The following is a 14,312-nucleotide window of genomic DNA, read 5'->3' as shown; positions in this document are numbered from 1 at the left end:
CATTAGGTTTAGATAGCAGTTAGGGGACAGTGCTGAAATGGGTAGGTTGGTTCTTGGTTTTAGTTTGACTTCTTGACAACAAGATTACATGTTGCTCAGCATTGATCATGAATATTCCATCTACCAATGCCTCCAGAAGGTACTTATAGAAATACTCTGCTGAAGTTTTAGCCTTTTAGGAAAGTCAAGTTGTAACCTGAGGCTTTGAAATCTTTCCTTTCGTAGAAACTGTTCTAGTTTTGTACCAGAGGCACTTTTAGTGAATGAATTTTGGCCATTTTGTTAATGATACTTTGTTTCCCTGATCTTGAACTAATTTATTTGTTTGTAGTTGTTTGATGTGAGTCAACTTGCTTGGATTGATAAGGTTTCCAGTTATTATTATGGCGATAAAATTCTACTTCAAAAGAGAAATGTCGAAACAATAAATGTAGTTGCTTTCTTTATTGATTTATATGTTGGAATCTCTCTTTTTGGTTGTTTGGTGTCTGGAAAACTTGATTCTTAAAATTAGAAAAATGAAGCATAAAATGGAAAAGTTCCATGAGACGCACCATTAATTCTGTAACATTACGTTGTTATTAAGTGATTCGCGTGTCAATGTGGACGTCCAGTCCTAGTCTTATACAGTTACTTAGTTAGTGACATGTGATTAACAGTGACTTGGCTACTGACAGTTACTTGGTCAGTGACATGGTCAGTTACTTAATTAGTAACATGTGATTAACAGTGACTTGACTATTAACTTGTGACTTGGCTACTGACAGTTACTTGGTTAGTGACATGGTCAGTTACTTAGTTAGTGACATGTGATTAACAGTGACTTGGCTATTAACTTGTGACTTGGCTACTGACAGTTACTTGGTCAGTGACATGGTCAGTTACTTAGTTAGTGACATGTGATTAACAGTGACTTGGCTATTAACTTGTGACTTGGCTACTGACAGTTACTTGGTTAGTGACATGGTCAGTTACTTAGTTAGTGACATGTGATTAACAGTGACTTGGCTATTAACTTGTGACTTGGCTACTGACAGTTACTTGGTCAGTGACATGGTCAGTTACTTAGTTAGTGACATGTGATTAACAGTGACTTGGCTATTAACTTGTGACTTGGCTACTGACAGTTACTTGGTTAGTGACATGGTCAGTTACTTAGTTAGTGATGACATGTGATTAACAGTGACGTGGTCAGGTACTTAGTTACTTGCATGTCACTTACTATGTCACTGTCAATTTCTGATAAAGTCACTTTCAATTCCTGGCCAAGTTACTGTTCATGTCACAAGCTTTGTCACTGGCCAATTGTAAACTCGAGCTTATTAGATCAATTAGTTTTTATATCTTTTTATCGTGTCACTGTTGTGTTTAGTTTTTCTTAATGAACCATTATTTTTATAGACTCTTTACAGCAATTCAAGTTTTAGGCATCTTCTGAATTGATCAAGTCATTATCATTGGCCATGTCATATTGCACGTCACTGGCCAAGTCACAGAATGTCACTAAAAAATTATAATATACATGTTCACTTGTCTGTACATTTATATGTACATTACAGCTACAATATTGGTCAACAACTTTATATATCATGGAGTAAACTTTAGGCCTTTATATCATGGAAGCCAAATCACATAACAACTAACAAGTTTCGCATTGTTAATCTTCCCCCATCCACAACAAAAATGAATAATAATCTCAACAGAAATAAGGGTGAATATGCCATCAACATAAATAATCCCATATGTACAAGCTGCAATCCTTTTCCCGCAACCAATTTTTACTATGGCTTTGTTCAAATCCAAATGCATGCACAGGTGTGATATTTAATCTCATGCATTTTCCGAAGAGCTTGTGGCAAATTCAAGACAATCTGCATATGCTGGAGTAGGAGCTAAAAACACAAAATCAGAATTGTATTAGAAAAAGCAGATGCATATAAAGCGTATACATGAACAGCACAGTAAAAAAGTGCATGAAAAATGTTTTGGCCTCATCAAACAAACTCTTTGATATAGATATCTTTGCTTATAACTATGCAAGGAAAGTTACAGCTAGTGAAACCAACACACTGCAAAATCGATGTCCTAAGTGCCACTCCAGTAGCCTCTAAATTAACATCCAGAAATCAGAGCTGCTTCAAATTCAGACTGACTGAGATTTCGTACATTTTAACTACCTCTACCACTCTCAACATTGTATCCAAGTACATTTTCAAGTATTATCAGAAGTAAAATGGAACATGATTTAGTAGCAAAGTTCCATTTGATGGACAGACACCACATATTATGCACCATGCAGTCCTAGATATGATTTTAGAATAAGAATACTAAACTTTATGAGCTGAGCAGCAATTTAACAAAACACTCAATTCCACAAGTCATGATCGCCAACATAATGAGCATCAAGACCAGTTTTCTCAACTAGAAGATATATATATATATATTAAAGGATATTAAGTAAAATAGAAAAAGCATTAGCACTTACGGTAAAAAGAAAGAGAGTAGGAAAGCAAAAGTAACCACTATACATGCAGATTGAAGCAATATGAGTATGTACAAAGCATCAACACAACCACAAAACCCCATCATGATGAATTAATAAGAACCACGCACACAATACCATAAGAACTACATGACTGTGCTAACCAGGTACATGCGATGTCAAGCGAGTTGAACAATATGACTCAATAAAAAAAATAACCAATTACTCTGAAGTAATATCAACGACCGTACAAATTTCAAGAAGTAATCAACCTAAACTAGATATACTTAAGACTACAGTAGAAGCAAGCAAGGAATTTAGCCAATTCTCACCCTGATAGTGTCATAGTGGTTCCATCCAACCTCTGATGAAAGCTTGCCCAACAAACAGTATTTGTGTCCTGCTTGAAGCCTCAAGACCCTGTTGATTTTCAAAACAATAAACCATTAACTAACAGAAAACCGTAACAACACCAAATAACTCCCAAACATATAAGAAAGAGAAACTATATGAAAATGCCAGAGCGATTAGTAAAGTAAAGCTGGAAAGAGAAACTATAAGAAATTCTAATTAAAATGTTGTTTATAGACCACAATAACATATCAGCACATACTAAGGTCATTTACAATTTCATCCACATGTCCCAACTGGTCCAATGCCTGCATATAAGTAACAGAAGACATGAGTTCTTGTAAACACTAATATACTTACTGCAGGCCAAATGAATTGCATAACAACCTAGCGCAGACATAACCTTAATCCAACTACATCCACACTCAGCATTCCCGAATTATATGGTTCACCAATAACATACACCATATCTAAGCAGTAGGAATATAGGATATGATAGCTCAATCATATTTTACAAAGAAAACTAACCTCTCTTTGGCACTCATCCTTCCTCTTTAGCCTATCTAGCTTTGCCATATCACGTTCAGAGCATGGGATCATCAATCAACTCCTGCTTCTTCTTTGGTGCCTGCCCCTCATCCATTCCATCATCCATTCTCACTGGCGCTGCACGACTCCACACAGATGGTTTGGTTTTAACCAAACCATGCTTCCCAAACTTTTCGGTTAACGTACTGCAAACCTTTCAAATGTCAAGAAAAACACAAATCACTATCAAAAAACTTGGTATTTCAAATCAGCATCACAATAAAAAATACTATTTCAGAAGCAATGTCATCTCAACCACGCCTAATTGTAAGTACTAAACAGCTAACATCATAAAGCCTACAATTCAATAACTCATCGAGTATAGTTCATTAGAAATTCACAATTGCCTATCTAAATTTCACCAAAACACTCTTTAACTTTAACACTCCACAATTCCAATGCAATAAGCTTATTGTAGAAACTAAGCTAACAATTCTGAGAAACTAAGCAGAACGAATCAAAATAGCCAGGAAGATAGACTCACCTAGCGGCACTCATCAAAGTCAGTGACGCAGCCAGTAGCAACAAGAAGCTCTCCAAGAGCGGAGAAGGTCGCCGAGAGCGGAGAAGGTCGTGCAAGGACCGGTGCGAGATCTGACTGGAAGATCCGAACTCCAACGACCTCCGTCAAGACCGTGCTCGACTCGTCTCGATACTTCGTCCTCAAGATCGAGGGTGGCACTGGCAAGCACACCTTCCTCGGCCTCTGGTTCGCCGAGCGCAAAGCGGCGTTCGATTTCAATGTCGCGCTCTCCTATCTCGACAAGTACGTCAAGAGATGAAGAGGCGTCATACGACGCCCGATCGAGCTGAACGATCTGGAGGGATCCGATTACCGGCGAGTCGGCACCGCTTCAAGAACTCTTAGACCGATCCCAAAGACGCGTCGTTCTTTGGCATTCACACTCTCTCTGAGGTCTCTGCGTGTGTGGAGGAGAAGAAGACGATAGAGAGAGAGAGAGTTGGTTTAAGGGCAGAATAGGAATGAGGAAAATTAAAAACTGACCTTTTTTAACATCACCTCATTATTCATAAGGACTAGATTAATATTACTAACAATTCATAGTTGACCTTTTTATCAAGTGGGAAACTAGGTGACATTTTTATCATTTCACACTCTAATGTGACATTTTCCATCATTTCCCTTTAAACTTTCTTTAAAAAAAATAAAAATAAAAACTAAAATGAGAGAGGAACATGATAAAAATCTAAACAAGAACTCCATATTATAAAGAAAAGCTCTTTAATTCATTTATAAAAGAGGATCACAATTTCATTAACCTGGACCTCAAGCTCTTATGCCCATTACAATCAAGAATTGGATGCTTTATTTGATCAAAGTAATTTTTTTGGTGAAATACATCAATCCTGCAAATCTGTTTTGTGATCCGTCATATGCTTTTGGTGATCAACGTTATTTCAAGGTTATTAGAAGAAAGTAGTACTGATCGATTAAGGCGGATCAATTCTCAGAAATGTAATTGCATTACTCTAGTGTCAATTCTTATAACAGAACAAAATTTGCATCAATTTTCTTCTATCTATCTACGAAACCCTGATCGATAAGTTTGATTCATGTTCAGCCCAAGCCAAAGAAATATATCTTGCACTTGATTTTGTGTGCTTGCTCAAAATCCTCAAATAATAGTCTTAGTTGGGACCCCAGCAGCTCAAGTACATGACTGATTGACTGCCCTCAAAACTCCTCTGACTTGTTCAGCTTATATGGAGTTCTCATTTAGATTTTGATAAAGAAGAATCTTAGTTTTTATTTATTTATTTATATTATTTTTTTTAAAAAAATATTATTATAAAAATAAATTTTAATCTAATTTTATTTTATCTTTTTGTGGGAAAAAACTCAAATGCCATGTCATCTACGAGAATGAATCAGGACCATTAAATGATTTTATATCTAAGGGCTCTAAAGAAGTGTAAAAAATTGTGTTAAAATGTCAAATAATGTGTCAATTGATCCTGACCTAGAATAAAATAGGTTAATCTTGTGAAATGTCTTATTCTATTCTAAAATTGACATATTAAGAAATGATTCACAAGACTATACTAGTGGCTTTGGCGAATTATTTAAAGCTAGGTTTTTTTGTTTTTTTTATTGGGGGAGGTTAGCGTTAGATAGTTAGCAACACACACACACACCCTTCGGGGTGGGGGGGGTATCCCAGCAAAGCCGGACTAATCCCTTCCGAAAGCTGGCCACTAAGGTCTCATGGGGATTCGAAAGCTAGATCTGGGGGTTCCAAACTGGAATCTTCTACCACCCCACTATCCCTAGTGGTTATTTAGGATAAATTTTTCTATCCTCCAGTAGAACCATGTCAGCCTGACACATGGTCTACCAACCCAATAGAATAATGCCACGTGGATTTATTTAACATCTCATATCATAGCAAATTATCCTACATCCTACTGCAGTAAAACCAACGTGAAACAAAAAAAAACAAGAATCTTAAACGGGATGTTAACTATTGTCGTTAACTGATGCAAACACTATCAAAACACAAAAAACTGAAAGTATATTCATCCTCTGCTGTCATAGTTCTAAACTCGAATTTGGGTGATTTGCTAACCCTGCGATTTTCCCCTTCAGTTTTATCAATTCTCTTTTGGGTAGATTATGTGCTTAGATGGGTGATTTTTCTTGAGCGTTAGTTTTACATCCATACTTCCAACCCCGATCCTTATAAACACAAAGAGAATGGGAGAACCAAATTCACAGAAATAGAAAGAGAAACTAAATTCGCAGGAATCGAGCAATCGAGCCGACCATGAAAAAGGTGAGTATCATTCGATTGAACGATTTCGATTAGTTCCGTAATAGAATCTGAGACTGATTAAACTTGTATAGATCTCCCTTCTTGAGTATTTCATTTCTGGGATTTGATTTTGACACCCAAGTGTTGGGTATGCTATAGAGTAGTAGTCAAACGGAAGCACACCAATAGCAACACCCAATTGCCTCAACCCTCAGGTACCGTCTCCTCTTTAGCAAATGCGATTTTTAGCTTTTCATATAAATCTGTGATTTGATTTTTCAATTCATGAAATTGAAATTAATAGTAAATTGCATCTCATTTCGGTTTGGGTATTGAAATTTGCTGTTTGTTCATGCTCTGGATTTATAGGAAGTAAGTGAAAAGATAGATTAAACAACTAAAGCTTAGTTATATATGGAAGGGTGAGATATGTAAGATTACTCAAAAGTCTTCAGCAATGGAGTCGTCAAAGCTAGGAGTCGACTCTTGAGAAATATATGTTTATAAGAATTTTGATAATGATCACCATTCATATATATGCAGCCTTGGAACTTTTAGTTTGCAACTAATATAGTGGTGAGTTTACCTCAACATTGTTTTATTGAGTTAAGTTCATATCCATTCAAGCATTTGGTCACTGATTAAATATGTTCACTGTTTCGAGTCAGGAGTAGTATAGTATGTTGTTTAAAGAAAAGCCAGTGTACCAAAATCAAAACGTGTGCAGCTAAATATCACTGAATTCTACTGCTCTACCAAAGCAAAAAAACTGGAGAAAGAAGCTTAGCTATATTTATTTTCTGTAATTAAATATTAGGCCTACGTTAGTCTGAGGTTTTTTATCAATTTGAGTGAGCAAAACAAAATTTATGGTGTTCCTTTTGAATTTTGTAAAGCTCTCTCTTTGATTTTGTGTTGTCATCTGAAGGCTACTGGTTGATTATCTGACTTCCTTTCTAGGACTGATCTAAAGTACAAGTTTCAACTAACATCTGATGCATACCATTTTTATTAAATGGCCAATTGCCTACTTTGAAAATTGCTAATGCAAGTGCAATGTGATATTCACCCTAACAATGTAATAGATTAGTTGGTGTTATGCATCGAATACTAGTTATACCACAATACAAAAATATTTGGTGTTGTTTTTGAATTTTGTATAGCATGTGTTGCCCCAAAAAAAAGAGAGTATGAAATCCATGTTCATTTTAGTTCTTATTCACCTGTATAGGTATGAGTTCATTATTTGTTCACTTGTTATGAAAATATTGATTGCCTACATAGGAGAGGTACTAATCCTAATGCTCTTGTATCAATGTTGGCTTAGATGCTTAACCGTATCCAAACCTGTTTTGCAGGTTTCAGCCTTGCAGACCTAAAATTGCAGAAACAACAAGGGAAAAGGATGCTCAATTGGCTCAACGCCGTGCACAGTACGGGGTTAAAACAAATTTATGATGCAATTTGTAATCGGATAGATAATGATATCGAGCTTGCTCTTCGTGACTCAATTTATGGTTGATTGCCTAAAATATACAGAAGCTTAGGGATTGATCAATGTGTTATGTTCACGTATTTTGTTTGTATTGAGCAAGACTACCACATATTTTGTAGTGTACTGTGTACATATTATTTTTCAAGGAAATTAATGGAACAGATTAGCAATATACAATCATCAGAGACAGAGAGACTTATCTAAAAAAAAAAAGGCAGATCATGGATTAGACGTCAAACAAAAGGATGGAAGTAGGATTCTACTGAGCATAACTAAGCTCATTTTAACTAAGCATTTAGTATATAAAACAAATGCCAGAATCCTAAACAAACACATTTTATACTCTTCATTAGTATAACATAACAATCCCGTATTTAGCAAAATCTAAGCCAATCTACTACTACTATTGGAGAAATTGGTTGTTTTTTTCTCCACTGGTAGCATATCAAGTCTTCTCCCATAAAGTATCATAGCATATCCATATCACCAAATTCATAGAACAGCTGCAAAAATTTCATATTTAAACCGAGTTAAAATTATTGCACTGTAAAGTACACTACAATGTGAAAGTAGTTCATAATAATCGGAGCAAAAACACTGAAGCAAGTATGTAAACCGGGACTAATAAATTATTTAGTAATTCACTCCAATCAATCATCTATATAATAGAGGGGTGTCGATTTACTCTAGAACACAACTCCTAAAAGAAACCAACAAAACAATAGGAAGAAGGACGCACCAAACTAATAGATTGAAGAGCCTAAGCGAAGTAGCAAGGGGAAGAGGGGGGAGGGGGATGAGCAAAGCAAGAAGCTAGCTATGTAGCTTGGGGGAAAAGAGAAGAAAAATAAAAAAAGGAAAAAAAACCAGCAAAGCAAGAAACTATGGCAGCGACTTGCAACAACAGAAGCAAAAAATTAAACCCAATTCAGAAAAAAAAAAAAAAAAAAAAAAAAAAAAAAAGAGGAGCAGAGCAAGAATGGCAGCAACTTGCAACAACAGAAGCAACAAACTAAACCCAAACAAAAGAAAAAAGATGAGCAAAGCAAGAAGCTATGGCAACAACAGAAGCAACAAATAAAACCCAATTCGGGAAAAAAAAAACCAGAAGCAAGTAGAACATGGAAGAGAAAACGGAAGCAAGTACATGAACTTTTACTATAAAAGCAGCAAACGCAGTTGGAACCCAATTCGAAAAACACAGAAGCAAGTTCATAAACTTGTACCAAATACATACATATCAGACTCAAAATAACATGATTGAACAGCTTTGTTTACCTTGATTATGATCATCGTCTGCATCTCTACTCATTGTTGGAGAGAGAAAGTTTAATCTTTATAGAAAGATAACAAGATTGTAGCAGCGAATTCTCGGGTTGATGAGATAAACAAATTTCTCTAGGGTTCCTTTGAGACTGTTTGTATAGTTAACGATAGCTGCTAACGGAAGGTTTAGGAGTTGTTTTTTTTGTTTCACGTTGGTTTTACTGCAGTAGGATGTAAGGTAATTTGCTATGATATGAGATGTTAAATAAATCCACGTGGCATTATTCTATTGGGTTGGTAGACCATGTGTCAGGCTGACATGGTTCTACTGGAGGACAGAAAAATTTCGAGCTAGGTTTTGCATCACCATCAACAACCAATTATTGTTAAAATTAGCATCTCACTCATCTCTAGATTTTCTAAAATATTTTGAATCGTCTATATCAATTGATTTCATCGGTACACTATAAATTTACACGGTGTGAATCCGTCCATGCAAACTACTCATGGTCAATAATTCAGATTTTTTTTTTTTTAGCTAGAACAATAGGTAAGATTGAATCACTGCTATAAATCTGACGTATTATGACTCAAACCCATTCCTTGCTGACGATGGAGTTCACTAAATATGAAACAGCCTTGACGTGAGGGACTCGGGTAGCGTCGTAAAAGTTAGCAGCAGCAATCCAACTAAACCATGACCCAACTGCCGGAGCGGGAAGCGGTGGTGGTGGACCCGAATTTGGTTCGGGCTGAGCTTTAGTTGTTTCAACTGCCAACTGATTTTTCATTCTTCAATCTTTTCCTTCCCACCTAACCCAACCAACATGATCAATGAGATCGATCGGGTAAATGTAGTAGTTCAAATCTCACGCATCAAATGCCCACCTTCAAGGCTTCAATTCTTATGAGTGCGCTCGACTTATCTAGGCATACATATTTCATTTCCAGAGGGTCCACCACCAGCAGCGTCGAGCTGACACCGATGAAAGGTGTCTACGTTCATCACGGGTCGGACCCAGCATCCATGTTCTTCCAGTTCCAGGTGTCGTCGTCTTCCCTAACCTAGCCTACATACTCTGATATTGATATCAGCAGGCCTGATCCCCTGCTCAATGAAGTCAATGCTCATTTGGTCACTCACCGTCCGATTGAAAATCGGACGGTTGACAGATAAGCACTCATTTAGTCACTTACTTGTCAACCGTCCGATTTTCAATCGGACGGTGAGTAACCAAATGAGCATTGACTTTCATTGAGCAGGGGATCAGGACTCTTGATATCAGTGGCCTCTGAGAAACTCAGTCTATTCGTAATATCATTATGCAGTATACAACAAAATCAAAGACACCAACACATGATATAGGATTTATACTACTCCAGGGTACACGGTACACGGTGGTCATCCGGTTAACAAATTTGCAATCATTCACTTTCGAATTTAATATTAAGAATTCAGATCAAAGCACTCAACATAAACGCTCCTCCATAATTAATTGATTATTGTTTTTAGGGTCACTATTGAGTATTTCACTCTCAATTTTTTTTTTTTTTAGTGGACTCTCAAGTTTTTAACAATTATATTGATGCATAATAAATTTTAGGAAATAAGATGCGGTCCATACACGACTTTCTTTTCATTAGTAACTTTGGTACCTCAACTAAAAAAAATGTCAGATTGGTACCTGACGTTCACTTCCCGACCCAACATAAGTACATAGATCCGTTAACTCCATTACGGCGTCAGACATGTGACATATATTGAAGGATAATTTCATCATTTCATGTTTTTTTTCTTTAAGCACTTTTCCTCTCTCTCTGTGTTCTTTCTTATCTTCTTCTTGCTCTCCAGATCAACCTGCAGAGGAGAACTCCACCATCAAAAAGTCTAAAAACACGCAATCATGCACCATAATTGAAGGAAGGATTAACAAGGCATTCCACTATATCAAATACATTCAATTTTGAAATAGTTGACCATCCCGGTTTCAGATTCTCAAAGAGATGAAATTATACATCCTATTAACCTAAGTTGAACAATGCAGGATCAAAAATTCCATCATGATATTACATTTCAATTTATGTCACCTGTCTGACGCTGTAACAGAGTTAACAGATCAGGTACTTATGTTTGGGTCGGATAGTAAACGTCAGGTACCAATCTGACATTTTTTTAAGTTGAGGTACCAAAATTACTAATGGAAAAAAGGTCCGCTATGGTTCGCATTATTTTTCTTAAATTTTATATTTGAGGAAAAAAAAATACTTCGATATCAAGATTACATCCATTTGTTGCACTAATTTCTCTGGGGAGTCATTACTGTTTATGTTAGTTTCAAACGAAGTAGAGAGAATCTAATTCCATGGACCTATGGGGATATTGCTTGCCATCAAACGAATTAAGAACATTTTTCAAGTACAAATCTCATAGGAGGAGGGAATGGCATGCATTAAGATATTTGCAAAAACAAGGAGATGCTAAGTCGGACCATCTTTTTTTAGGTTAAAGTGTTGCATCCTTTAAAATAGATGAAACGAAGACTCCTCCCCTGTGGATAAACATGGATCGGTCAGTTCAAATGCCTGACCATCGAGTATCTTTTGCTGGCAGAAAAGGTGGGAAAGCAAGACAGATATTTCTGAATTTTCTGGGGGATTATTATAGTCTTCTTTTTGCTTTTCTGCTCAAGAACATCGATCATACTTATCCATCTGTACGTATGATGTCAAAAGTAACGTACAAACCGAATGGGATATCGGCAACGAAATCTCCACCATGCCTTTTGATTCTGCATCTAAAGCACATATCACAACTCGAACAGTTTGTCACTTGGTTGGTACCACATATGACTCACTTGTCTGTATCTACAGCTGCTTACTTTGGAGTCGAGGTTAGATCTTTAGCCCTAATTGTGGGTTATTATATTCTTAATCGTGCATTAGGTACCGCACAGATAACACTCCTAACTTGGGAGTTGGGATTCTCATGGCGGATCCGGAGTTGACGATCAGAAAAGAGAAGAAGTGATGAGTTATAAAGACATAAAGTAATGTATTGGGGTGTGATGTAAATGTAATGTAATTCAATCATTAAAATCACTAGTTTTAAAAAAAATTTAATAATAAAGATTAAGAAAAAAACAAAATAGTGTCAAATACGTATCAAAATCATTTGTTATAGTTAGAATTGAAATGATGATTTTCCAAAAAAAAAATAAAAAAATTTGAAATGATGATATGACCTGAGTAATTAAAGTTAAAATTTGAAATTTATATACTTATGTATAATATTTTTACTAGCCTTCCTACACGCGCTTCGCGCGTGCGGAAGGACTTGTCAATTGTTGGTCCCCTGGCAACTTCGTATTAGCTGGCTCAATTGCTTGTACAAGATTTCTCAAATGACTTTTCGTGTATCACATATTTTTCGTGAAGGTAATAAGGTGGCTGATGCTTTGGCGAATTATGGTACGACTGCTCCTAATATGGTGTGGTGGGATGCTACACCATCTTTTCTTTTATCGCATTGTCAGAGTGACCAATTGGGTTTTCCCCAATTTCGGTTACGATAGCTTATTTCTTTTCGTTGCTTTTGTAGGGAGGTTTGGTTTGGTCCCCCTCCTATGTTCCTTCTTTTCTTCTTACTCTTTTATTAAATTCAAGTAAGGGGCATGCCTCTTATTTGCTTCAAAAAAAAAAAAAAAAAAAAAAAAGGACTTGTCAATTGTTCATTTATGTCAGTGGTTAATAATCAGGCATCTTCAACCTCAATCACAAAAAGCTACCATTTTCATAAATAACTGAAGAATTAGATTGGAAATGTATCCGATAACGACCTATTAACATTGATGATCTGCAAGAAGAAACACAAAGTTAGAACTTTGCATTAGGAAAAGATGAAATCATTATCTCTCTTGTAGAGAGCATAATAATTTTGAAAGAAATATAAGTCAAAAGTACTTCATAATATCCCCAGGAGAATGAGAAGGAAATATGACCTGAATGCCTACTTAAAATATGTAACCTATCAGAAACTTAACCATGCCATTTTGACATCTTTTGACGTTACGATTTCTCCTTCTCTCGTTCACTGCCACGAAAGAACACAATTTTATTAAGATCACAAAGAAAGAGCATCTCAGCTTCAATAATTTCCAGGTCTGATCAAGTTCTCCATCACACATTAAAATTCTATATAACAACATTTTGAGGAACAAAAATGCAAATACTATTTCCAACTATTTCAAAATCTTAGCAGTTACCACCCCATCATTTTAAAAAGATTACAATACCTATTTCAAATGTCTCCTGGTGTAAACAAAAGCCAACCATTACCAATAAGATTGCATCACATCACTACTGAAAGACAATGCCACTTTTAGTTCACAACATACAAAAAAGAGTTGCAAACTGAAACTCACACAAAGTTTTTCCTTTTCAACTTATGATGCACTTTGTACCAGCACATAAATGATTAACCTTTATAGGCGGCCAAAACACATACCCTTTGAATTACAAATCCCCAAATAAGCCAAAGAAGAACAAATTCAAAATCTTCAACACAAATCACCTAGTCTTAATTTAGCAGTGCTCACATTGAATTTTCAAAACCACATCCCATTTTTTAACAGATTCTAAATGGTAAATTCCAAACCAATCCATAGACAATTAAAAATATATATACTTCTCAATGCAACCACAGACCCAGAAGCAGAACTCGTATGCTTTTTGGTTTCTTATCTTCTTATATCACTCCAACCACACATTGATACCATTCAGATTCAAAGATATCTCCCAAAGAGGGGAAGTTTCAGACTTAAGGCAAAACAACAGTAAGCTCTATCGAGCAAAGTAAAAAGAGGCAGTCAATAGCCACCATTAGCAAAACAGAGATATACCCATTAAAGAAAAACTTAAGAACAACAACAAAGAGAGCAAGAAAGACCCTCAGATCAAGGATCGATCTTCAACTTGGTCTCAGACAATATAATTCGTATAATTAGCATTAAGCATCAATTCCATAGATCATGAATCAATGACAGGGGATTATATGAATTTTTCATTGTAAAAATTGTACCTTTCTCTTCTCTGCCTTTTCTTTCCTTCCCGTCTCCCTCTTCGATCTTCTTCATTTCTTTTCTTCTGTTTCTCCCATTTTCTTTCTTCCTCTGAATTTCTTCTTGTTTCCTCATCGATAGCCTTTTCTCTGTGTCGGCAAAACCCAGAACCATCCACCTCTTTCTTTCTATTTCCCTGTAAATCATAGGAAATATTAAGGGCAAAATAGGAAGTTCGAAAGTTTCCCCAAATGAACAGTAAACGGCTGCTCGCTTTATATATAGAGATAAACAGATTT

The 14,312-nt window shown here is 36.0% G+C and overlaps 1 protein-coding gene and 2 long non-coding RNA genes across 4 annotated transcripts in view; 1 reads left to right on the top strand and 2 right to left on the bottom strand.

Annotated features, from left to right (window-relative positions):
* The window catches only part of LOC133721631 (uncharacterized), a 72,451-nt gene that overhangs the window by 26,633 nt on the left and 31,506 nt on the right, over positions 1 to 14,312 (top strand). The gene's annotated exons all lie outside the window — the stretch shown is intronic.
* Positions 3,001 to 4,492, bottom strand: LOC133720393 (uncharacterized). The gene is made up of 3 exons (XR_009851832.1): positions 3,906 to 4,492; positions 3,362 to 3,575; positions 3,001 to 3,141 (listed from the first exon to the last, which is right to left on the bottom strand). It is a non-coding gene; the product is annotated as an uncharacterized LOC133720393 (long non-coding RNA).
* Positions 12,671 to 14,299, bottom strand: LOC133723661 (uncharacterized). Of its 2 annotated transcripts, XR_009853183.1 has the most exons (3): positions 14,034 to 14,225; positions 12,955 to 13,046; positions 12,671 to 12,809 (listed from the first exon to the last, which is right to left on the bottom strand). It is a non-coding gene; the product is annotated as an uncharacterized LOC133723661 (long non-coding RNA). The 2 variants fall into 2 exon arrangements; XR_009853182.1 differs by having other exon boundaries at positions 12,724 to 13,046; positions 14,034 to 14,299.

This window comes from Rosa rugosa, chromosome 7, assembly GCF_958449725.1.
Source record: "Rosa rugosa chromosome 7, drRosRugo1.1, whole genome shotgun sequence".
NCBI classification, from domain to species: Eukaryota; Viridiplantae; Streptophyta; class Magnoliopsida; order Rosales; family Rosaceae; genus Rosa; species Rosa rugosa.
Note: the sequence above shows the minus strand (reverse complement) of the source record. Positions and strands in the feature narration are given on the sequence as shown.